This window comes from Mobula birostris, chromosome 24 (genome assembly GCF_030028105.1).
Source record: "Mobula birostris isolate sMobBir1 chromosome 24, sMobBir1.hap1, whole genome shotgun sequence".
NCBI classification, from domain to species: Eukaryota; Metazoa; Chordata; class Chondrichthyes; order Myliobatiformes; family Myliobatidae; genus Mobula; species Mobula birostris.
In genome coordinates this window covers 55,653,772-55,677,543 of record NC_092393.1, presented here as the reverse complement: position 1 = coordinate 55,677,543, position 23,772 = coordinate 55,653,772, and the positions used below count along the sequence as shown (strand labels likewise).

The 23,772-nt window shown below is 41.4% G+C and overlaps 1 protein-coding gene across 1 annotated transcript in view; it reads left to right on the top strand.

Annotated features, from left to right (window-relative positions):
• Window positions 1-9,907: 9,907 nt before the first annotated feature.
• The window catches only part of arhgdia (Rho GDP dissociation inhibitor (GDI) alpha), a 59,549-nt gene continuing 45,684 nt past the window's right edge, over window positions 9,908-23,772 (top strand). Inside the window, exon 1 of the mRNA XM_072242708.1 lies at window positions 9,908-10,015. The gene's annotated coding sequence lies outside the window, so the exon portion shown is untranslated. The remainder of the gene's footprint in view (window positions 10,016-23,772) is intronic.

Below are 23,772 nucleotides of genomic sequence, written 5' to 3'. Positions count from 1 at the left end.
AGGTCAGAGGAGAACGGCCAGACTGGTTCAAACTGACAGGAAGGCGATAGTAACTGATACAACCATGCATTACAACAGTGGTGTGCAGCAGACCACGTTCCATCCTGTACCTAATAAAGTGGCCACTCAGTGTATATCTGATAAAACATATTTTTGATATACCAGTTAATGTGCATCACTCTCCAATTCTGGAACAAGAAATGATATAAATAGCTACTGTCAGATCATACTGCCACAGGTGGCAATTTGCATGGCCATATAGGGACTTCCATTTCACCGTATGAATCACAGTGACTTCTCAAAGACAGGCCTGAACTTCTAACCCGATCTGTGAATGTACAGATTATCGAATTCTTATAAACAATTAAGTTGCTTTGAATTCATTCCCTTTTTGGGATTTGGGCATCAGTGGCATAGCCAACTTCCATGGCGGGACTGACTTTGTCATTTTCCAGGTTCAGGCAAATCTCAGGCCAGCAGGGGAGCTCCAGTAGTCCACCCGAAAATGCCGCCCCTTTGGCCAGCTTGGCCTTAGGTATCAGTCCTGCAGGGACTTCCGCAGCGGGATTTTAGTCAGTTTTTGAGTTCAAGCAAAGTCTCAGATTGGCAGACAGACTTTCTGAAAATGCTGCTCTTCACCCCCTCCCCCTGCCAGGCAACATTTACTGACCCACCTTCATTGTGCTTGAGAAGAGGTCTTCCTGAACCACTGTAATTGTTTCACTGAAGGAACTCCCGCCAAACAGTTTAAAGAGATTTTCAGGATGGAACACACTATCAGGGGTGGTGGTAGAGGTAGATTCATTAAAGATATTTACGATAGACTTGTGGATGAAATAAAAATGGGGGCTATGTGTAAGGGGAGGGTTAATTTGATCTTGGAATAGCTTAAAGGGTCAGCACAACAGTGTGGGCTGAAGGACCTGTACAGAGCTGTAGTTTTTTTAAAAAACGCAAACACGTGCTGTAGTGTTCTATGTTAACCAATGACAAGGAAAAAGTGGTGACAGATTTCCAAGTCAGGATAGTGTACGACTTGGAGGGTAACCTGTGGATAGTAGTGTTTCCACATGCCCGCTGCCCTCGTCTTTCTTGGTGGTAGCAGTTGTGAAGTTGCAGTAGCAGAGTGAGTAACTGCACTTCATTTTGCAGATGGTGTACACTGTAGCAGAGGGCATGTATGCTCAGGAGAGTGGATGGAATATCATTCCAGTGGGCTGCTTCGTCCTCGCTGCTGTCAAGCTTCTTGAGAATTGTTGGATGTGTATTCAGCCAGGCAGGTTGAGATAATGTTACAACTTTGGGCTCAGCCTCTTGCTGCAGAACACCAAGTCTCCAGCCCTCTCTTGTAGCCCCAGTACTTATGCAGCTGGTCTAACAACAAGAGACAGTCTAAAGAGTTACCCTTAAAATTCAGTGGCATTGCTATTACCAAATACCCATCCATTGATCAGAAACTCTGTTAGACCAGTCACATAAATACTGTGGCTTCAGAGGTGTGAATGTTGCTTGTCATCAATCAGCCCCATGGGCGAACGTATTCTAGGTCTTGCTGCATGTGGGAAGAGACTGCTTCTTTTGCTGAGGAGATGCAAATTAAATTGAACTATGTAATTATAGGCGAACCTTCTCACTTTCAATCTTATGAAGGAAGGAAGGAAGGTCACTGATGAAGCAGATAAAAATGGTTGGGACTAGGACACTGTTCTGAGGAACTGCATGAACTGGGGCTGCGAATTTTGACCTCCAACAAGCATGGTCATCTTCCTCTGTGTACACTATTACTCCTACCAATTGAAGCCTTTGATGCTCATTTACCAATCACCTTGATGCCATATTCAGATTCAGATCAGATTCACATTTATATTCAGATTTATCACATGTACATCGAAACATGGGAGGTGCTGCAGGCAACCCGCAAGTGTTGCCGCACATTCCGAAGCCAATACAGCATACTCACAATGCTCAGCAGAACAGAGAACACAACAAGCAACAGAACAGACATCAATGTATAAAAGCATGCAGACATGGTCAAGAAGTTCAGTTGTTGTTCAGACTAAAGATCAGAATGCGGAAGGAGTGTAATCTAAATGACTTTGACTGTCAACGATTGTTGTTGCCAGATGGGGTAGTTTGAGTATCTCAGAAATTGCTGATCTCCATCCAATTCAGTACAAGTTGGTCACACAAGCTGTCAAAGTATCACTTCAAAACATTAGCTATAGACAGGAATTTCTTATCCACTAAGTTCACTTGTCCACATTGAGCAGATCTTTGTATGGCAATCTCCTCAAAATGCACAGCACCTTCCTGACATGAGTGGCAGCACATGGTGAGACTGAACAAGCTCTGCCTTGGTTTTCCTTCTCAGCTTCTTGGTCTTATGCTCCCAATCCTCAGGCCTCCTGCGATTTCCTACATTTAGAAGGCTCTTCCCATCTGTGGGGCAGCTTACAGTACCTGACTCGACTTTATGAGCCACCATGGGACTCACTAATCTTGAATGGAAATATGTTATCCTCGATTCAGTCGAGTGCTGTCGTTGTCACATTTTTAAAGATTGGCTCAAGGTTAGCTTTATTTGTCACACGTACCTTGAAACAAAGTGGAATGCACCATTTGCATCAAGGACCAACACACTCTGAGGATGTGCTGGGGGCAGCCCACATGTCCCCATACTTCTGACACCAACAACTTGCTACCTAGACCGTGGCAGGAAACCTACATGTTCATGGGGAAAACGTACAAACTCCTTACAGACAGCTGCAGGAATTAAACCCGCCGGACGATCGTTGGCACTGTAAAGCATTGCACTAACTACTGTGCTACTGCGCTGCCCTCTGGAATTCAGCTCCTTAATCCACATTTGGAAAAAGGACTAATCCTTAAAAAAAAATTGCTTCCCATTAACTGTTCAGCAAATGTTTACTCCCAACATAATATCACAGAAACTGATATTAGCCATACTTGGACCAAGTGGTGAGTATGGAGTATCTAGAATAGAGGGAGGACAGATATCTCAGAGGTTGTGAAACTACAGGTTACAGAAAGAGTGAAATAAAAGGAAGTTTCAGAATTCTACAACTATTGCTGTATAATTTCCCATAGTAAATTGCTCTATCTGTGTATGAACTGATGTTGCAGTTTAATCTCACATAAAATTATCATGCAGCCCAGAGGCTCAGATACTAGAGCCACTGCTTTACACTCCTGAACTCCAGTCCTGTCTGTGTGGGGTTTGCACATCCAGCCCATAACCACATGGATTTTCTCAGGGTGTTTCCCATTCCTGTTATATCCCAAAGATTAATTGGCTGTTGGATTAAATGGCTGCTGTAAATTGCCCCTAGTGTGTAGGTGAGTGATAGACTAGAATGTGGGGAGAGTAAAAAATCTACAGGATTAGTGTTAATGGGTGGCTGGTGGTCAGCATGGCCTCAGTTGGCCAAAGGTCCTGCTTCCATGCTGTACCTCTTTATGATGTGAGTGAGGAAATGGTAGAGGCTTGCAATGAAATCGTCGTTTGTAGCTAAAGTGAAATAAGTATTGTACATTGATTTGTACACAAAGCCTTTCTTCAATTCATAAGGAGCGGCCTCATCAACAGTAACTGCAGAGAGCTGTGAACACAGCCCAGCACATCACAAAATCCAGCCTCCTCTGTATGGACTCTGTCTACACTTCTCAAGCAACATAATCAAAGACACCCCCCCCCCCAACTCAGGAAGTTCTCTCTTCCTTCTTCTCCCATTAGGCAGAAGATATAAAAGCCTGAAAGCATGTACCACCAGGCTCAAGAACAGCCTCTACACCATCATTAAAAGACTATTAAATAGTTCTCGAGTATGATAAATTAGGCTTTTGATCTCACAATCTACCTCATTATGATTTCACACCTTATTTCTTACCTGCACTGCACTTTATCTGTGGCTATTACACTTTATTCTGTGTACTATTAGTGCTTTACCTTGTTTTCACTCAATTCTGCTCTGTGTCTTATGGCAAGCATATCTGTATGATGGGACATATTTCAGCCAATGTCTCATCAAGCTCCCACAGGTAACAATGACCACATATTCTGGGGCACACCTTTTGCCCTAACCACAGCATTAATATCTGGACTTATCCTGGTTTCCCCACAGAGGCCTCAGTTTCAGTTGACGGCATTGGTCCAAGTCAGCAATAGCACATTGCACTGCTGAGTCCCACAGGGTTGGAACAATGCACAATCTCTCAGATGGAGGAAATCTACTCACTGTGGATTAAACTCTGTGCCACCCTGTACCTATTCCAATGAATAGAAATGTAAGCAGTTAAATTGTTATAATTTAAATTATTTTCATTTTAACTGGTTCAAAATCGAGTTTTTCTGACTTTGATTTTTCTATATCATATCCTAATGGTGACTGCTTTGCTTGCACCTTCAGAAACAGCTCTATTTTCATCTTTAATATCCCTATTTTTCCCTCTCAAGGTTTTTTTGAAGACCCTGACCTGAAGTTACACACTGACTTCGGTTCTTTGTGGGAATGGGACCCGCTCTCGGGGTCTCACGACTGGTTGCCATTTGATATGCCAAGGGTGTGGTCTAGGAGATTGGCACGCCTTCAGAGTTTCGGGATTTCGTGGCTCTAGAGGCAGGCAGACCGCTGTCTAGTGTGTCATGGGAGTACACGGAGGATCGAAAGCAGCGAGCTGGCTGCTGGCTGTGTTCCCAGAGATCCAAGTTCTTTGGGCACAGAGCTCAGAAAAAGCAACTCAACAGACTTTTAACATAATAAATCAGCGAGTTGTTTGTCATGTCTCCCCTCTTGCTGTGAAATGGGGGCACCTCCTTATCCCTTATTAGGGAGAGAGAGAGAGCCTGTGGTATGTCGAATTACCGGGTGAATAAGTAGTCTTTGGCATACTGCAAGTCTGTGTCTTTACTGATACCTTGCTGCATGCTTGAGTCCTTGGTGGGGGGTGCCAATGCTTTTTTTGCTGGTGGGGGAGGGGGTATCATTGCTTTGCAGCTGCTTACGCTTGAGAGCAGGGAGCTGGGGGGCTTTGGGGTTCTAACATTTAACTGTCATTCATTCCTTGGGGCACTTCTCTGTCTTTGTGGATGGCTGTGAAGAAAAAGAATTTCAGGATGTATATTGTATACATTTCCCTGACATTAAATGTATCTTTGAAACATGTATGCACAGGTGCAATGGAAAAAATTACGTGTGGTTGGTCACAAGGACATAGCATCATATAAGCAGCATTCTCAAGAAAAACAAACATAAATTTTTCAACAACTCTTACAAAGTCCGTTTTAGTGCAAAGGGATCAATGTGGTCATAGTGTTGATAAACTGTGATGATTAGGGTTTAGCCAGTTCTTAGCATCTGAGGCAATTTTTAGCTTGTTAATCCACTGCTGTAACTTGCCTCGTACGCGGTTCCCCACTATGTCAAGAGAGGTGTGGAGGGAAATCGTCCGCTAACTGGAGAAACTTTGGATGCAATGTACCTTTCCTTTAAATGCATAAACACTTTATTCTGCACTCTGTTCTTGTTTTCCTTTTCACTGTGTAAATCTGCTGTTATAATGGAATGTTCTGTATGGATGGCATGCAAAATAAAGTTTTTCATGGCACCTTTGTACATGTGACAAGAGTAAAGGCAATAAAGGGAACTACAGATACAACAGAGGAGATGGCCAGAGCTGACTGGAAAAAAAAACACTGGCAGGGATGATGACAGAGCAGCAGTGGCTGGAATTTCCGGAAGGCACAGAATATATACATCCCAAAGTGGATGAAGTATTCCAAAGGAAAGATGACACAACTGTGGCTAACAAGAGAAGTCAAAGCCAACATAGAAGCCAAAGAGAGGGAATATAATAGAGTGAAGGTTAATGGGAAGTTAGAGGATTGAGTTCAAACTCAGCCAGGTCCCAACCTGGGCAGCAGCAGAAGAAAGGCCTGGAAATCTACTTCCATACTCTTGCCACGAAAACCCTATGGTCTATGAGGTCACAAAGAGTCGGACATGACTTAACAACTGAACAACAAAAAGAGGATTGGGAAGATTTTAAAAACCAACAGAAGACAACTAAAAAGTCATTAAGGTAAAGATGGAATACGAAAGTAAGCTAGCCAATAGTAGTAAAGAGAATACCAAAAATTCCTTCAGATACATAAAGTGTTAAGAGAGGTGAGAATGGATATCAGATCACTGGAAAACAATGCTGGAGGGGTAGTAATCAGTGGTGCAGTGTTAGCCGGAGCACGTCCAGCACATCTTTAAGAAAAAAGCCAAAATAAACAAGCTAATTAATTAGGTGCCACCCAGGGTGATTTGAGTATCTCAGAAACTGCTGATCTCCTGGGATTTTAACGCACAACAGACTCTGGAGTTTACAAAGAATGGTGCCAAAAACAAAAAAAAAAATCCAACCAGTGGATTTAACAAGATTCCCTAATATTGATTGGCACCTGATTAGTTCCAAGGGTTTAGATAGGGCAGAGTTTGTTAAGTGTGTCCAGGATGGATTCCTGTCACAGTATGTGGACAGGCCGACTAGGGAGAATGCCATACTAGATGTAGTATTAGGTAACGAACCGGGTCAGGTCACAGATCTCTCAGTGGGTGAGCATCTGGGGGACAGTGACCACCGCCCCCTGGCCTTGAGCATTACCATGGAAAAAGTTAGAATCAGGGAGGACAGTAAAATTTTTAATTGGGGAAGGGCGAATTATGAGGCTATAAGGCTAGAACTTGTGGGTGTGAATTGGGATGATGTTTTTGCAAGGAAATGTACTATGGATATGTGGTCAATGTTTAGGGATCTCTTGCAAGATGTTAGGGATAAATTTGTCCTGGTGAGGAAGATAAAGAATGGTAGGGTGAAGGAACCATGGATGACAAGTGAGGTGGAAAATCTAGTCAGGTAGAAGAAGGCAACATACATGAGGTTTAGGAAGTAAGGATCAGATGGGTCTACTGAGGAATATAGGGTAGCAAGAAAGGAGCTTAAGAAGGGGCTGAGAAGAGCAAGAAGGGGGCACGAGAAGGCCTTGGCGGGTAGGGTAAAGGAAAACCCCAAGGCATTCTTCAATTATGTGAAGAACAAAAGGATGACAGGAGTGAAGGTAGGACCGATTAGAGATAAAGGTGGGAAGATGTGCCTGGAGGCTGTGGAAGTGAACAAGGTTCTCAATGAATACTTCTCTTCGGTATTCACCAATGACAGGGAGCTTGATGGTGAGGATAATATGAGTGAGGTTGATGTTCTGGAGCATGTTGATATTAAGGGAGAGGAGGTGTTGGAGTTGTTAAAATACATTAGGGTGGATAAGTCCTCGGGGCCTGATGGAATATTCCCCAGGCTGCTCCACGAGGCGAGGGAAGAGATTGCTGAGCCTCTGGCTAGGATCTTTATGTCCTTGTTGTCCACGGGAATGGTACCGGAGGATTGGAGGGAGGTGAATGTCATCCCCTTGTTCAAAAAAGGTAGTAGGGACAGTCCGGGTAATTATAGACCAGTGAGCCTTACGTCTGTGGTGGGAAAGCTGTTGGAAAAGATGCTTAGAGATAGGATCTATGGGCATTTAGAGAATCATGGTCTGATCAGTGACAGTCAGAATAGCTTTGTGAAGGGCAGATCGTGTCTAACAAGCCTGATAGAGTTCTTTGAGGAAGTGACCAGGCATATAGATGAGGGTAGTGCAGTGGATGCGATCTACATGGATTTTAGTAAGGCATTTGACAAGGTTCCACATGGTAGGCTTATTCAGAAAGTCAGAAGGCATGGGATCCAAGGTGGTTTGGCCAGGTGGATTCAGAATTAGCTTGCCTGCAGAAAGCAAAGGGTCGTGATGGAGGGGGTACATTCGGATTGGAGAGCTGTGACCAGTGGTGTCCCACAAGGATTGGTTCTGGGACCTCTACTTTTCGTGATTTTTATTAACAACCTGGATGTGGGGGTAGAAGGGTGGGTTGGCAAGTTTGCAGACGACACAAAGGTTGGTGGTGTTGTGGATAGTGCAGAGGATTGTTGAAGGTTGCAGAGAGGCATTGATAGGTTGCAGAAGTGGGCTGAGAAGTGACAGATGGAGCTCAACGCCGAGAAGTGTGAGGTGGTACCCTTTGGAAGGACAAACTCCAAGGCAGAGTTCAAAGTAAATGGCAGGATACTTGGTAGTGTAGAGGAGCAGAGGGATATGGGGGTACATGTCCACAGATCCCTGAAAGTTGCCTCACAGGTAGATAGGGTAGTTAAGAAAGCTTATGGAGTGTAAACTTTCATAAATCGAGGGATAGAGTTTAAGAGTCGTGAGGTAATGATGCAGCTCTATAAAACTCCGGTTAGGCCACACTTGGAGTACTGTGTCCAGTTCTGGTCACCTCACTATAGGAAGGATGTGGAAGCATTGGAAAGGGTACAGAGAAGATTTACCAGGATGCTGCCTGGTTTAGAGAGTATGCATTATGATCAGAGATTAAGGGAGCTAGGGCTTTACTCTTTGGAGAGAAGGAAGACGAAAAGAGACATGATAGAGGTGTACAAGATATTTAGAGGAATAGATAGAGTGGATAGCCAGCGCCTCTTCCCCAGGGCACCACTGCTCAATACAAGAGGACATGGTTTTAAGGTAAAGGGTGGGAAGTTCAAGGGGGATATTCGAGGAAGGTTTTTTTTTTTAAACACAGAGAGTGGTTGGTGTGTGGAATGCACTGCCTGAGTCAGTGGTGGAGGCAGATACACTAGTGAAATTTAAGAGACTACTAGACAGGTATATGGAGGAATTTAAGGTGGGGGGTTATGTGGGAGGCAGGGTTTAGGGGTCGGCACAACATTGTGGGCCGAAGGGCCTGTACTGTGCTGTACTATTTATTCTATGTTCTATGATTTCATTAATTATAACGAAGAGGATATTTGGCCTTTGAGCCCGTCAGAACTATATAACCATAACCATATAATAATTACAGCACGGAAACAGGCCATCTCGGCCCTTCTAGTCTGTGCCGCGGTAGTCTCTCTGCAGCTCCATTGCACTCCGAAGTAAAGTTGACGAAAGTGAGCTCATGGCCGTTAAACCAGTCATCCCTGCAGCCGATACAGGAGCCCATCAGTTGCAGGTCACAGCCTCAGTTCAGCGCAGAGACGAGTAAACCCGGCAGAGCGGCGAGCTGAACAGCGGACCGTCCCTCGCTCTCGCACCCGGCCCTGCCGCCTCGATATGGGCCGTACCCGACGTTTTCGGTAACAAACGAATGCCAATCACCATAAACATTCCCAAGGAGTGTGTTTCCGGTTCTCCTGCCCACAGAACATCTCCACTTAGGTCAATGCCTCGATTACAACGTTGAAATAACGAAGTTTTCTTTACAGTTTATCTCTGTGGCAATAATCTGAGCAGGAAGTTGTTGTTTTTTAAACATATGAAACAACCATTCCCACCAAAGAGGTATCAAGCATGGTCATTAAAGGTGGTGATGGAGTCATAGAAACTTCCAGATTCCATGAAAGAGATGCACAAGTGCAATGAAAGAAAAACTAGTTGAAGCAGCATTAGAGGCACATAGTTGCATTCAAAAGAAATACTGAAACATAAAATATGCTCGATTTTTACAGGGAAAAAGACCATCAGAGCAAACAAACGTATCCTAATTTAGTGCAAAGTGATCGTTGTGCGGGTTGCTTCAAGAACCAAATGTAATCACCACAACCCCAACCCTGTCCATGCCGGTGCCCGAACTTGCCCTGACCTCGACTCCGTTGCCGCCGCGATCTGACCCAATCCCCAAGCCCAACTCGCCCCCGACCACCGGCAGAACCCTACCAGCGGCTGAATGGATATCCCGCTCCGGACTCCGGCCCTCCCGCCCCGTATGGCCTGGCGGAAGTCCCGCCCCCACCGGAAGCGGCAGCTCCTCCCCACCCGAGCAGCAGCTCCGCTCATTCGACTGTCGGTGCAGAGCTGGTGCGGTCGACCGGCGTTTCTATCCTGAGGCTTTACGGGCGTTTCTGGTTGAGCACGGTAAAGAAAGCAAAGCGGCGGTCTGGGGGTGGGGGGCATTGGGCTTTTCGCTCTGGCGACACTTTGTTTGTGAGGGGTGAGGGCAGAGCCGGCATGTCAGTAGGGGTAGTGGGGGTGAGGCAACTGTGAATGATGAGTGGGGGAGGGGATGAAGAGAGAGCGCGTTCTGGATCCTTCGGCATCCCGAGTCCCTTCGGTTTGTCCAAGGCTGGAGCGCGCGGGGCTCCTTCGGCATCCCGAGTCCCTTCGGTTTGTCCAAGGCTGGAGCGCGCGGGGCTCCTTCGGCATCCCGAGTCCCTTCGGCTGCCCAACCGGGAGTGCGCGGGGCTCCTTCGGTTGTCCAAGGCTGGAGCGCGCGGGGCTCCTTCGGTTGTCCAAGGCTGGAGCTCGCGAAGCTCCTTCGGGTTGTCCAAGACTGGAGCGCGCGGGGCTCCTTCGGCATCCCGAGTCCCTTCGGCTGCCCAACCCGGAGCGCGCGGGGCTCCTTCAGCATCCCGAGTCCCTTCGGGTTGTCCAAGGCTGGAGCGCGCGGGGCTCCTTCGGTTCTCGCAGACTGGGGGCTTATCCGCATTTGTAAAAGTACGGAAGCCAGGACACAACCCGCTCTAGTTAGAGTAAATGGTTGGGCGGAGGTGTGAAAGTATTTTAGAAAGATCTGCACAGTATCTAAAAGCTATCTTTATAACCGATTTTAATTAACCAGGATTAAGGCAACTCACTTCCTGGTTTGCAATTTTGGAAAAACTATAATGTGTAATAACCGTGAGGTTATTAAGTAAGATCTGCAGCAATCCTAGGGGTATTACTACCTGAGCTGTATTATTAAACACTGATTCAATTGGCAGTTTTAAATTAAGTAGCAGTCGTGCAGTTAATTATTTGGATTTTTTATGCATTTTAACATACACGTGAAAGAAACATGTATGGCCCCATTTCCTGTGTCCGTCGCTAGTTCTTTCTTCGGGTAGGGCGGTGTCTTGGCGCCTGATGCAGCTTCGGCGACCAGGAAGTGAGATTTTCATTTTAATGGCGGCGATTTGCCGTTTATGTTTTTTTTTTAATCGCATCGTTGGTCTTTGCTAGGAAGTTTCCTTTGCATAAGCTTCATCGATTGATATCACGAGGACAAAAAATGTGCTCTTTAATACAGAGTACAGAAGCCCCTCTTAACAAATTGCATTGGACATAAGACTCCCATTGTACAATATTTCTTTGGCTTCTAAAGCAGGTAAAAATTGCAGATTGCGGCAAATTAAGTGACCGGCCATGTTGATCGTGCATATTTTTTGAAATAATTTGCATACAGGTTAAATTGAAGAGGAAGTACTTTCTTATTTTACGTCAAACTAGTGAAAACGCTACTGTATTACGGAGAATTCTTGCAATTAATCTGATTCCCTTATATCAGGACGTATTGCATTGGTTTAGTATTTAATTCATCACAAGACGGGACAAGATTGTTTAATAGCATTTACAGTACACAAGTGTAAAGGAGAAACTCCAGATCCGACGCAGCACAAAAAAAACACAAGATAAAGAACACAATAAATATAAATACATAAAATAGATTATGTTCTTAAAGTGACACAAGGCACAGGTGTGACTCTGACAGGAAATGATAAAGTGGTGGCGAGTTAGTGGCTGGAGATGTTGATCAGCCGTACTGCTTGGGGAAAGTAACTGTTTCTAAGTCTGGTGATGCTTGCATGGATGCTACATGGCTTCCCCTGGTATCTTTTTGTATCTATGTCCTTAATATGTATACAGGAGCTCAGAACACACTAAATTGGATGTTACGGCATTTGAGCATGAAACTATTTAGCCCCTTGTCTGACAATACCAAATAATTTCTTTTTAATGCAATACCAAATAATTTCCTCTGACCTTCCCTAATAGGCTGGTACAATTCTTAAATGTGTTTCCCTGAAAAGTATTCTAGGCTCAAGCAACTATTGATGCTTGTCTGAGGCATTTAGATTTTTTTTTTAGAACTCTCATTTTGGAAATGAGCAAATGCATTTTCTTCCTGCATGCTACCTTGAAGCAAGAGAGACCAAAAGGAAGTGAAAAACAAGAAGTGTATGCTGTGTCAAATTGTACACTTTTGACTTACAGTTAATTTGAATAATAGCTTTAGAAAGCAATGAATGTCATGAATATAAGTAAACACTAATATTTTGCCAAGTTCCTATGCCACTTATTTTTAAACTGCCAAAATGTGACCCATTTCTTTCCCCTGCTTTTAACTTGTGAATTCTTAACTGGGAAATGATACAAGTAACTTTTAGTAATCAGGTATAATATATAAAATGTGTTGGGTCATGAAAGCACACAGAAACAATGTTTTTTGGCTTACTTAAGTAATGAATATGTTTCAGACTGAGATAGCAAATGGTGAAAATAACTTTGTTAATTTGAAAACCTAATGAATTTTACTATAAAATCTGAATTACTTTTGATTTTGCCTTTTATTTCTAGAAATGTTCTGTGTCATGCATTTCATCCAATATTTCCATTACTAAATTAGGGTTATATTTAAGGACAGAGTAACTTAAAAACAATTGGGCAACACAGTGGCTCATCTCATAGAGGTACAGAGGCCTGAAGACACACACTCAACGATTCAGGAACAGCTTCTTCCCCTCTGCCATCAGATTTCTGAATGGAAATTGAACCCATGAACACTACCTCACTACTTTTTAATTTCTATTTTCGCACTACTTGTTTAATTGAATGATTTAATATATATATTTTATTTATTGAGATGCAGTGCGGAATAGGCCCTTCTGGCCCTTCATGCTGCACCTCCCAACAATCCCCCGATATTATCCTAGCCTAATCACGGGACAACTTACAATGATGAATTAACCTACCAATTGGTACATTTTGGACTGTGGGAAGAAAAGCCATGTGGTCACAGAAAGAACAAACAAGCTCCTTACAGGCAGTGACAAGAATTGAACCCAGGTCGCCTGGACTGTAAAGTGTTGTGCTAGCTATTACTTACTGTAATTCAGTTTTTTTCTAATATGTATTGCATTGTACTGCTTCAGCAGAGACAACAAATTTCACAACATAAGCCAGTAATATTAAACCTGATTCTGATGCTGCTCCAGTGACTTGGGTTCTGTATGTGGAGTTTGTACATTCTTACTGTGACTGCATTTCTTTTGGGTTCTTCTGTTGGTTTTTTTTTGCCTATGCCAAAGATGTGCAGATTGGTAGGTTAATTGGCTGTTGTAAAATCTCCCTGTTGTGTAGGCAAGTGCTGGAATCGAGGGAGAGTTAATGGGGATGTGGGGAGAATTAAATGAGTTCCTGATGGATGGGGGTGGATGGCCTGTATCTGTGCTTCATAACTCTGACTTCAGTTTAGAAAATGTGGCATATAATTAATCCTTCAAGCTGTCTGCTATTAAAATGTTAACTCGCATGGTTTGTCATAATCCCCCCATTTGAATGAAAAGGAGAAATAGATTGCACTGATACATTAAATGATAAAGAGCAACTCCGTTGATAATGCTTCCCTTTAATTTTTGTGATCTACAGTGTTCCCAACTATTTCCTTTTCTTCCATTGGAGGGAGGATATCCAACTTCCAGTTTTGAGCTGAGAATGTGGTTTTGTAAAAGTGATTACTCTCTGCTGCATTTTCTGCTCTGCCTTATCATTGAACTTGAAATTGTGGTTGTCCATTAAAATGTTTTTTTGAAGTTATGCTCTGAATAAAGCTAAATTTGTTTTGTAATTAATTTCTCAACTTGCATGTGCATTTTGTAAATTTCTACCATTGCCATATTTGTAAAAAAAAAATTGCAGACAAAGGTATTTTCAAATGCACCTTACTACACTGTGCATCTTCACCTATTGTTCTAGTGGTCTTTGCTCCATTTGTCCCCCTTTGAAGGCAAATTCCTCATTTAAAATTTTCATGGAAAACTAATTACACCCCAATTTTCTAAAGTGTCAGATTAATGAATGGTTGAGTAATAATGAAACAATGTGGATAAATTTGTGCTCTCAAATGTGACAAGTGGGGAACCAGTTTCAGCTGGTATGGGCTCCGAGCACAGCGCAAGGAAGTGAGATGTCAAGATGATGCGGCCTGTGGTATTCTGTTATTAAATGGTGCTCTGGCAGCTACTATATGTTGTGTTTTTAGCTTGAATAATTTTCATGCTAATTATTCATTAGATTGAGAACTGCTATCAGCAGTATGAATGGGAGAAGGATGACTGACAAAGAAATATTGTTTAAACTGGAATAGAGGAAAAACTGCAGATATGGGTAATCTGCAAAGCAATGTTGAAATGAATCTGTACCTCAAACAAAGAGAAAGGGGACTGGGATGTTACTGTTCTGGCCCTTGAAGTCTGGAAAAGTCAGAACACAAACACCAAGTTGTAGAGAGAGGAAGGGTGCAGAATGATGTACAGATTAAAGTTATCAAGCTAACAGCGGCTTTAAAGACTTGACAGTTTGAGAACCAAAACAAAGAGACAAATTAAAACAGGAAGGTATAGTCACATCTGTGGAGAGGAAAGAAAAAGGAATGGTTACTTGAAATTATTAATTTCATTAAGTCCTGATGGCTTCAAAGTGCCATACAAAGGTTTATTTTGGGACCATTGGTGCAAAGTAGGAGGTCAGGGGTGCAGTGCAGCATAAAATTAAAGTGACGGGACTGGATGCTTGGTTGCTAGAAAGGCTTTTTTTTGTATTTGTGTTCTGTGTAGAGGAGACCACATCATGAACAATGAATGCAGTACACTAAATTGGCAGAAGTGCAAATTGACCGTTTCATCTGGTGGTATTATCTGGCTCTCTGTGTGGTGGAAAGGGAAGCAGGGGTTACATTCCTGTTGATGCCTGCAGAAGTGAACAGGGTGGTGGTGGTGGTGGGGGGGAAAGAGGTAGTTGATTAAGTCAAAAGATGGAGAGGGAATGCTGAGAAAGGAGAGGAAAATGTCCGATGGTGCAATCCTATTGGAGGTCACAGAAATTATGGAGGATAATCCTTTGAATGTTGAAAATGAGGGTAAAGGTCTTCCAGATGACCTGTATAGTTCACCCACTGCAAATGATGGGACTCGTCACTCATTAGGTGACAATCTTCTATAAAACTGTTAGTTTTTTTAGACCACAGTTTGAATGGTATCGTTCAACATTCAGTGCTGCCATTTATTGGTATTTTACAATGAATCCTTAGCAATATACCTCTGTGTATAAAGGTCTGTTTGAACTGGAGCCAGGTGTAATAACAATATTTAAATTGTGTCCATCATTGAAGTTGATGACTACAGAGTTGACACTGAAGTCAAAGAAAAGCTTATTGTTGTGGCTGTAGCCTGATACTGTTACTGTAAGGTACCTTAGACAAAATGTTTTGAAAATGAAGATTTGTGTACACTAATTCTGTAATTAAAATGAGCAGTCTAATGCAGAGAGCATTTGGTCAAATGGAGCAAGGCTGATCTTCTGTTTAATATGGTGGAACTCTTTGCCTGCTTTTATAAGCTAGTTTCATAAATGTGTAATTATCTGCTTGGTATGCAGTGTTTCTCATGTGCTTGCATCGATACATCTGTCACCTTACACTTGCGTCAGCTTTTTAAAATTTTAAAAACGTTGACACTTCTGTAACATTTTTAGTGACTGCCTCATTATTCAGTTTAGTCTTTTGATTGCAGTTGTTGCGAATGGAGTAGTGGATCTCTTTTGGTCTCAAATGGAAAAATGTTGCCAGGGAAATTACTTTTTGTAGCTATGTCAATGATCGAAGGTGTTCTTGCTGCCATACTGTAACTAACAGTGAGCTACCAAGTAAAATTAACACCGGGTCTTACTTGTATCCATGTTACAGTCCAATGAATACTATAACTCAAATCTTCGCACAGTAGTGAATAAGATTAATTAAGAATTACACTCTTTGTTTCTTTATTAAGGATTTATTGTAAGTCTTTTGTACATTTGAATGATTTTTCGTAATATTTTGTGATATGCTGTATTGCATTAGAAGTGCTTAAGTTGGCTTTGTGTTGTACTTGCTAGCCATAATTGTCTAATTCAAAGATGTAGTCAACAGAAGCACTATTCATATTCAGCAATTGAAACTCTTTTGGATTGAAGCCATTTGTATCACATCAACTGTTTTTTCCCCTTTATTTATTTTGCATTTTTAACTTAAATCCTTTGCCCTTCTAAATTATTTTCCACATTAACTGGTTAATTTCAAACATTGTGCTTTTTTTTTGTACTGTTTTCTCTTATTTTTTCACTTTTACAGTTACTGAGTTACACAGCAATTGAGACAAATTGTAAGGAATAGTTGAAAACTGGAAGTGGGTGCCAGTTCAGTGATTGTCACTTGTTGCCACTTATTCACAGTCTGGAGAAATGAAATGTCAGTGAAAAAGATGGAGAAACAGCTTGAATCTGAGAGGCAATGGGCTGGAACAGAGGTTTATGTAACAAACTAGGTTTTGTTTGAATATCTAGACACATGGTGTCCTCATTTTACTGGAATTCAATGCAGTTTGATATCTGCAAGTTATTCTAATTAAGTAGAATATAGTTTGTTTCCTAAGAATGCCTGAGTTTTATACTATGATATTTCTTTAGATTGCACCTCTTTTTGTCAATCTTCCATAAAATTTCTTTCAGTCTATTCTGCTGTCGGCTGCCAGCGTCTCCCAGGGTTCAAATTGTCGGTCCAAATTGAGAATAAGTAGTTAGTAGCTATAGGGAAAAAAAAAGGTTTTAGGCAGCATTTTCAACATAACAAAACGTGTCTAGATATTATGTTGGTTTAAAACAATATTGATACCAGTCCAAGGTTTGAAGCGTTAATGAAGCAAGGATTTGAGTTTCATCAAAGAAGGAAGATGTTAAAGCAGGGGTTCCCAACCTAGGGTCCATAGACCCCTGGGTTAATGGTAGGAGTTCATGGCGTAAAAGGTTGGGAACCCCATGTTAAAGGGTTGAAGGGAATTCTAGGACTTGAATCTCAGTACTTGAAGGCATATTTAGCAATGAAATGTTGGCTGAATTTAGAGACTGTTGTCTGCCTTCATTGAAAATATGTAGATGGTTCAGATTTAGAGGAGATTAGGGGGACATTAAAATAGCGGAAGTAAGCCATTCATCTCCACTACTCACCATGATCATGACTGATCATTCACTTCAGTGCCCTATTCCTATCTTTACCCCATTTCCCTTGACCCTTTGGCATGAAGAAATATGCTTAACTCCTTAAATGCATTTAATGACTTGGCCCTTACTGCCTTTACTAATAGAAAACTCCACATGTTCGTTACCTTCTGGCTGAAGAAATTTTTTCAAATTCCGGTTCAAAATGGCACAATTCCCCCAACCTGTCCTAAGGCTGTGACCCCCTGGTTGGACTCTCCATCTGTAGGAAGATCCTCCTAGTACTTAGTCTGCACAGTTCTGTTATTTTTGCGGGTAATTTTTCTGGGCTCCATTTCACTCTTCTGTACTCCGAATAAGGGTGGCCAATCTCTCATTGTAATCCATTCTTGCTATTCCAGTCTTTCTTTGTAATCTCTTCACAACAATTTTCTTTAGACAATTAAGATAAAACTGCAAATAGGTCTCCCTCTGGTTCTATACATCTGAAATAAGACATCCTTGCTTCTGTCTTGTCCTCCTGCACTGGAGCCAAGTATACTTCTGAACTAAGACACAGAAAATGCTGGAGGAACTCAGCAGGTCAGGCAGCATCTATGGAAATGAATAAACAGTTGACGTTCCAGGCCAAGACCCTTCTTCAGGATACTTCCTAACTGTTTGCTGCCCCTGAAGGCTCACTTCCCGTGATTAATGTACAAGCACAGTGTGAGTTGCTGCACCTTCCCATTTCCTAATCTGTCACTGTTCAGACAATAACCTGTATTTCTTCATTAGAACCAAGCTGATCTCGTGTTTATCAACATTAAACAGCATCTGCCCTGCATTTGCCCACTCGGCAAATTTGTTTAAAGCACATTCTAGCTTTTCTATCTTGTTGCTGCTCTTACTTCCCCTGCCTCCCAGCCATGTCTGGTCTTTTACTGCTCCCTCACTCACATTATGTTGCAAAAAGCTACTGCCCAAACACTGACCATTATGACACCAATGCTGCCCGGAAAGAGACTTGTGTATTCCTATTTTGTGTCCTGTCTGTCAACAAATTGGTGCTAGTACATTACCCCAAGTTCCTTGTGCACTTGTGTTTTAGCTTATCAAAAAGAGGAAGGAATGAAGCAACAACTGGACTTGAAATCAGATTGTAAGCTTTATAAAATGGAGGAATTGTTTAACTAAAGCTAGTGTAGTTCTGCAGGCAGGTATGTTTGTGAAAGGATAGAACCCAATGTGGATTAGAGCAGCAGTTTTCAAACTTCAGGTGACCCACTTTAATTTATGCGACCCAATAAGAATAACTTGTTAACTATATATAGGTTTAATCAAGCCATTGGTTCAACCAAGAATCAGTCTTCAAACTACTTTTATTAAATATATTAATACTTACAAGTAGCGATTTTGAAATCACAAGGTTCAACTGTATAAAACCCAGATTGTCAACTGCAACTAAACATATATGACTGCATTAGAATAGCACAGCAATCAGTCAGTCAATCAATCAATCTGTTTGGTGGGGTCAAGCCATTAGTAAAAGCCAATTTGGTAAAATGCAGATAGCAGAGCTGTCGGATGATAAGATTATTGAGAGTACATTTAAAGGTACCTGTCAAGAATGTAATAGAATAATGGTATCTGAAAGTAATAAAGCCATGGACAGTTTTATTGGCAAAAGTGAATAGAACTGGTCAGTGTTGACTATTTTTAGAAACATTGAACAATATCGTAAGGAAATGGGTCATTCAGCCACTGAGTCCATGCTGACTCAAATACATACTTACACTGTTCCTGCAACAATCTGCAATAATAATTTTTTATCCACATAGCCATTAACAGCCCCCCCTGCCCCTGAGATTCTGTCCCTCAAATACACATTAGGGGTAATTGACAGTAGCCAAGTGTACTGATAGCTTGCACACCTTTGGGACGTGGGAGGGAACTGGAGCACGCACAGGACACAGAGGAAACCCTACTCAGTCACGGAGAATATGCAAACGCCACCCAGCTGGCACCTGAGGTGAGCATTGAACCTGGGTTTCTGGTGCTGAGAGCCAGCTACTCCACTAGCTGCTCCACCATGGTGTGTCTTGAAAAAAAATACACTTCCAGTTGTGACCATTGTGATCTATTGGTTTGATCCTAAACGTTTTGCATTGTTGTTAATTTCCTGTTGTTAGGTGATGAGAAAATGTGATTTTATTCCTGCTGTCAAAAGTATAATCTCGAATATTAATTCTTGGGCATTCATAGCAGATCTTTGTTCTAATATGGCCACTTTCTGACTTCATCTCACTTTCTAAGCCATAGGGTTTAGCCTCCAGTAAATTTCACAATCTTAATTCAGGGGAAGTATTATGTAGAGACAGAATTTCCCATTGCTGAGAAATAGAGTCCACTGACTGCAGTCTTGCTGGTTCCAGCACCTTTTATAGCAATGAGAACATGAGCTGGCAAATGCTTCTCATCTCACTTGTTTCTGGAAACAAGTTGTCGAGCAAGGAGCATTAGGAGGATAAAGTGTCGTTAACTTCTGCTGAACGTGTGATCCACAATCCTGAAGTGGTTTGTGTTAACTTAAATCATTTCTGAAGGTTAAAAATTAAGAATTATTTTGACTGAACTTGATACTTTTTAGAATTTCAAACTGCAAAGTTCTTTTACATTTGGGCATGCTATCATATTGTTAAACAAGAGTTTAATGTTTCAAGAGATGTGTATTGTTCTAGAAATTATATTGAAGCACAGTCTGTTGATCAATTCACTTCAGTTATCTGTACTTCAAGAGTTGTATTTTATATTTAATTTGTACTAGTATCTATCATTGGAAAATATGTGAAGAGTCAGCAGTTAAATGTATGATCAAGTTGGATTGGATGTTTCTCTGCTCATTTCCTCATTTCTCTGGGGATTATCCAATCCAGATAGAAAAGTTTATTTTAATTAAATCAGATGTATGTCATTGACACTGTTCTCCAGATATTATTTAAGTGGCTGTCAGTTGTATTTAAGAATTAGAGCGGTTGTCCCCAGCTGGTGCAGATTTTCTTTAAAATTTATTATTATACATGTTTTTTTCAATGTTGCTTCTCTGGCCAAAGTCTCTACAGTAATTTTGGACTGTTTGCAACAATGCATTTATAATTTCTGTTAAATACAGCAGGCAGATAAACTAGCCACATTTCCCTAGATTAAAATCTATCCAGATGGCTCTGTTTCTCAAACAATATCCCTTCTTCAAACCAATGATGTCTTCTTATATTTTTGTATCTAGTGCTGTTGTGGAATTGCCAACATTTATAGCACTTGCTAAATGTTAGAATTTAGGCTGTGAGGTGCCTTGAGATATTCTGGGTGTTAATGGGCCAAAAGGTGTGCAAATTTTTCTATAGGCATCATATTCTTCACAGCTAGAAAATTTTAACCATTTTTTCTAAGCACAAGTGTGTAAAATATGCATAGTCAATCACTTGGTTGAGAACTTCCTCTCATGTGGGTGCATATTAATTAGTTAGCATAATCGTACTAATTTATCATTATATGAAGTTTAATTTGCAAACCCCATTGGGTTTTGCATCGGTGTGAGGTGTACAGAATTCTTAACTTGATAGCGTAGCTGTGTAGTTTCCGCTGTAGCTGTGTCTAGAAGCAGAGGTTCCTCTCTCAATATATGAACCAGTCATTCAGTACACAGATGAGAAAAAATCTTCACACAAAAGGTGTTGAATCTTTGGAATAAACTCCCTGATGATTGTGGAGTCTCAGTCACTTACTATATTTAAGGACATTGGTCATTTTTAAAATAAATTGAGCAATGAGGTTAATGCAGAATGCTAAAGCATCTACTGCAGTCTTATTGATTAGTGTACTAGATGGGTTTACTGGTGTAATTCTTGTTCTTAAGAGGACAACTGGAAATTTTAAAATGTGTCTGCTGGTCCACTGTCAGTATTTTGAATTTATCACCTTAAGCTAATGTTATTATGAGCTGTGTATTTTTAATTCTGAGAACTAATTCACTGGGTATGGTGACACTTTTTAAAAATTCACCTTGCAGTGAGTGATTAAGAAATGCAGATTTCAAGGTATTAATTGAATGTATATTTTTAACTAAATTGCTTTGGGAACAGCCCAGAACAGAACCCTTAGTTTCTGTAAGGCAGGAAGCAAAGCTGTGCACAATACTCTAATGTGGCCTAAACATAGTTTTAAAAGCCTTCAAGTGATGTTGCAGCTGTACGTGCTTCATGCCACTGTTAGCACTATCGCCCTTAACCAAAAGCACGCCAGTCCCAGTTGCCCATTGCTGAAGAGGATTACAAAAATCTCTGGCAAAAGCCCCAGTAATGTCCTCTTGTCTCACAGTCTGTGATATATTCCACCAGGCACTGGGCATGTTTCCAATTTAATAGTCCTCAAGATACTTGGCAATAGCTTGATTAACTTGCCCTAGAATCTCTTAATTTTCTATTATCTTGGTGAATACCAAATGCAAACTACTCATTTAGTAACTTCCACTTTTTTTGGCTCCAAACATAATGCCTTTGTCCTTGAGTAGTCCTTTTCTCTTGTTTTCAATATATGTAAAAATGCTTTGGGATATTTCTTAATCCTCCTTGCAGAGCTCCCTTTTAAAGTTCCTGATGCTGTTTTCTGAAATTTTTGGCTAGGTTTAGGTCTCATTCACTCCACCACCCCATTAATATCAGAGAAGTCTGTTTTTGCTGTGTTTAATGTCAGCTATTATTAGTAGAGTAGTATATTTTTTCTCTAAGGTTGTCACTTGTATAATGGGCTGAATGACATTGTGCTGTGGCTATATTTTCTAGTGTTCCAGAATCGAGTTTATTATCAGCAGTAGCATGCAAAAAATCAAATTATTATCGATTACAAAATAAATATTTGTGCAACAATTAGATAGTGTTCATGCACTGTTCATAAATCTAATAGCTGCTTCTGAATTGTTGAGTATGCATCCTTAAGCTCCTATACTATCTCTCTGATGAGAAGAGGATATGACCTGGATTGTGAGGTTCTTTAATGATGAATGCCATTTTGTTGAGGCATCACCTCTTGAAGATGTCCTCTGGTGGGGAGGTTTGTGCCTGTGATGGAGCTGACTTAAGTCTACAACTCTCTGCAGTCTTTTGCTATCCTGTGCATTGCAGCCTCCATACCAGGTTGATGCAACCAGTCAGAATGCTCACCACTGTACATTTGTATAAATTTGCAAGTCTTTTGACATACCATATCTCTTCAGCTCCTAATGAAGTAAAGCTGCTGGTGTGTCTTCATGATTGTATCAATGTGTTGTGCGCAGGACAGAGGCTCTGCGATTTTTATTTATTTGTTTAGTAATACAGTGTGGAGTAGGCCCTTTGAGCCATGCTACCCCAGCAACCCCCCCAGCCCCGATTAATCCTAACCTAGTCACAGGATAATTTACACTGACCAATCTTTGGACTGTGGGAGGAAGCTGGAGCACCCAGGGAAAACCCACGCATTCCACAAGGATGACATGCAGAGAATCCTTACAGAACGGCACCAGAATTGATCTCCAAACTCTGGAATACCCTAAGCTGCAATAGCATTGTGCTAACCACTATGCTACCATGTTGGCATAAAGCAGCTTAGCCTTCTACTGCTGATCTCTCATTGAGGACTGAATTGAATTGAATTTGAACTGACTTTATTATGCACATCCTTCAAATACATGAGGAGTAAAAATCTTTACGTTGTGTTTCCGTTCAAATGTGCAATGTTCAATTATAGTAATTTATAATAAATATTGTGTTCAACAGGATAGTCAATAAACATAGAAATACAGTAGTGTCAGCATGGATTAAGCAGTTTGATGGCCTGTTGGACCTGGCTTTTATGCTGCGTACTGTTTCCTGTGTGGTAGCAGTTGCAACAGTTTGTGGTTGGGGTGACTCGGGTCTCCAATGATCCTTCAGGCGCTTTTTACACACCTGTCGTTGTAAATGTCCTGAATAGTGCGAAGTTCACATCTACAGATGCGCTGGGCTGTCTGCACCACTCTGCAGAGTCCTGCGATTGAGGGAAGTACAGTTCCCATAGCAGGCAGTGATGCAGCGAGTCAGAATGCTCTCAATCATGCCCCTATAGAAAGTTTTTGGAATTTGGGAGGCCGTACCAAATTTCAACCATCTGAAGTGAAAGAGGCGCTGTTGTGTCTTTTCTGCTAGTGCATTTTTCCCTACTTCCCCTTCCTGAAATCCACAATTATTTTCTTCAGCAAGGTGAAGAAACCTTTGAGGAAATGTTGCCACTTACTAGAAATAAAAGGGAAATTGTATCCTGAGGAAATAATCAACAGTTGTATTCAGTCCTTAGTCGTTCTGAAAGTAAAATGTTTTCCATTAACTTAAAGGATACTTCTTTTAATCTTTATTATTCAAGGTATACAGAGGAAATGGCTACATGGACTTTTTTCCCTTTATCTTCAATGCCAGTTGAAATTGTGAACCTGTTTTGTGAATTAGTTTTTTTTAAAATGTTTTAATTTTTTTTTCTAAAGCAGCTCAGCTTGCATATATGAAGACTAGTGAACTAGGTTTCTGTGCTGTAAACAGTGTTTACATTTTGATATACAA